This window comes from Lycium barbarum, chromosome 9 (genome assembly GCF_019175385.1).
Source record: "Lycium barbarum isolate Lr01 chromosome 9, ASM1917538v2, whole genome shotgun sequence".
NCBI lineage: Eukaryota > Viridiplantae > Streptophyta > Magnoliopsida > Solanales > Solanaceae > Lycium > Lycium barbarum.
This window is the reverse complement of record NC_083345.1, coordinates 7,208,586-7,211,723: the sequence shown is the minus strand read 5'-3', so window position 1 is coordinate 7,211,723 and position 3,138 is coordinate 7,208,586. Positions and strand designations below refer to the sequence as shown.

At 39.7% G+C, this 3,138-nt stretch overlaps 1 pseudogene; it reads right to left on the bottom strand.

Annotated features, from left to right (window-relative positions):
- Positions 1–582: 582 nt before the first annotated feature.
- Positions 583–2,927, bottom strand: LOC132609434 (ethylene receptor 2-like; annotated as a pseudogene).
- Between the last annotated feature and the right edge of the window lie 211 nt (positions 2,928–3,138).

Genomic DNA, 3,138 nt, shown 5'->3' with positions numbered 1-3,138 from the left:
CAATAATGACAGGAATACCCGACAAAGTTTTGAAACTAAAATACACCTTTAAAAACTATGATGTAGCTTCATGATACTGAATTACTGATGCATTTGGTGTATATTTGGACGAAAATTGATGCATTTCTGCGTTAAAATCACCCTATATGACAATACCTTTCCGGAAAATTTCAATCGGTGTCATATTTCTAGTAAAGCGAATTTTATAGCATGAAACCTGTCGTACTATGAAATATAGGCATATAGCTACTCACAAGTTATTTAATAACTTTGCACTTCAGCTTTAAGAATATGCTAATTATGTACCAAGTTGCTAAGTTAATTATGTACCAAGTTGCTAAGTTCAATCTGACTGAATGAGAAGATGCCGACAAGATGCAACAACAATTTGTAGAGCTTAAAGATTTATGTGAAAATAAAAGACTAAAGAAAAAATGTTTCGACACCATTTTGACTCCTGACGGATGTATGTAAAATCAGTATGCAGGAACTTGTACGGTTTATTTCCACACCTAGCATTAAATCGCTTAGAAGATCTCCGCCTTATAGTTACCAAGCCAAGTAGATAATGGTAAGTTAACATTATCTACTTGCCTGCAGCAGAGCCTTCGGAAGCTCATGAGCAAGTGCTGGTAAGAGCACTGGTTTGCGGATAATTCCATTCATTCCAATCTGGAGGCATTTTGCACTGACATTTTCATCAGCAGTTGCAGCCAACCCAATGATCAAAGGCCAACTCCTGCTTCGAAACTTTTGAATTCTCATGGTAACTTCAATGCCATCCAAATCAGGTAGGTGAAGATCCAAAAGAACAATTTGGAACGAGGACACAGCAGCGCCAAGAGCACCAGACACAGCAGCGCCAAGAGCACCGAGGCAATCATATCCAGATGAAACTACAGCAACTATGCATCCCAACTTCTCAAGCATTTTCCTTGTTACGGCTCTATTCACATCATTACAGTCTGCTAATAGAACTTTGGCATCGCGAAGAAGAGAGTAATCAGGAGATTCCCCGTACTCAGGTTTGCTTATGGCACTAGATGAAAGGATTTGAAACCAAAGAACAACAGCCATGCTTTTTATCAAAACCTTCGGGATTTGGGACTATCCAGATGTCTCCTTGCATCAACTGTTTTTCATTATGCAAACCAGAAAGGAAGTTACTTTGAACCCCAATTAGCAAAGCGATAAACAAAAAATACAATAGACATACCTGAACCAGCTTTCTGCAAACAGTAAAGCTCAAGCTCTCTTTAACCTCGTTACTGTAGTATCTTTGAGTGCAATGTGGTAATAACAATGTTATGCATTCTGACTGAGATCGATTAAAGCTTGTGCAAATTTCAAACCTGATATAGATACCGTCATTTGATGAGTTTGGTCTCATTGTTTCTGGGAGAACTCTAAAGGTGAGATACCCGCCACCGATGCCCTTCAAGAGATTTCCAACCATATGAAGTATAACTTGAAAGACTCTTCTTTCATCACCCATAACATGATTAGACAAAGACCTGTCAACCTCAATTCCAATATTACAACCCTTAAATGTACACAAGCACTTGGCAAGACAAGCAGCTTCTCTTATCAAAGCATGTAGCTAAAAATGCCTCATCTCCAATGGGTCATTTTCTGATGTATCCATCACCTCATCCATTATTGCGGCCATGACTTTGCTGGTTTTAACCATCGTATTAACAAGAAGCTGTTGCTCATTACTTAACTTATCGTCCTGTAACATGGAGAGTAGACCTAAAATCGAGTGCATCGGTCTTCTCAATCCATGGCTCATGACAATCTGAAATGCATTCCTTGCTTGACTTGCACTAAGAGCATCCTGTCTCGCTTGCTGCAGAGCTTGATTCTGTTCTATCAATGTGTCACTCATATGCTGAGATTCTTCAAGCACTGCAGCATGGGACAGAGCCACGGCAACCTGATCAGCTACAACCCTGACTATCTCAATTTCCTAGTTACTCCAAGATCTAACTTTTCCACTAGGAAGAACCAAAACCAGGATCGGGTAACATTGAAGGACAAGCTCGGGAGGAGTCCCACCTTTGAAATTCGACAACCTCAGCATCGGCATCCTAATAGCAGCAACAGTTTCCGGCTCATAATTTTCTTCTCCACTACTCGCAGCAGCAAGTGCAGACCCTACGTCAAGTATCTTTATGACATTACACCCCTTGATTTCTTTTACATCTGGATCAGTGGTTGGGATAGGCAAATTATACATACAGGAAATATTCCTCCCTCTAAGCTCATGAGTCAGATTCATCTCTGTTTTGTTCTCGTTGGGCATCCATATAACACAGTTCTGCAAATCCAATATCTTGGATAGCTCAATAAGGGTTGTGTATACTATTGTATGACGATCAAGTGACTTTTGTATCTCTTGTGTAAGCATCCGAACATGCATTCCAGCTTCCTTTTTCTGCTTTGTTTTTCCAACTTCTCAATCAAGATCCCGAGTCTGTTTTTTTCAGCATAAATTCCCTTACCCTTACTTTGAGAAGTGAACTAATGTCGCTGGGGAGGGTACAAGCGGTGACAATGGAGACCACTGCAGTTAATATTTTGAAAACAAGATTGGCATGTACAAGCTGTAATGTGGGTTGGCGAGTGAGAGCCATGAAACTGAGAAAATGAGTTAACCCACAGAGTATAATGAATGCTCCCATTTGAAAGAGAACACGTTTGAAGGGAAAGTTAGAACAGCTGACAAAGTAAATGATCTCAATTGGGATCGAAAAATAGGCTACTGCAATAAAGAGATCACTGATTCTCTGGTACGTTAAAATTCTCTCCATGCTCCAGTCTCTCTCATCACCATCACAGTTACATTGAATAAAGCCACTATTAGCTTCCGATACAGAAACAAGGAACGATAAAATCAAGAATCCCGATGCCACTGCCTTTGACATGGCACTCAATAGACTAAAAAAATCTTTCAGCACCAAATTCTGCTTAATGTGCAATCAGAGATGTGAAGAATCCAACCATATATGCAAGAGACGACCTGTCAAGATTCAATTCCTGTGTAACGACGCGTCCAAGTACATAACAAATCTACAAATTAAAGGAATAGAAAAGGTATACATCAGTACAAAATCTCACATATGGATACAAATGCAT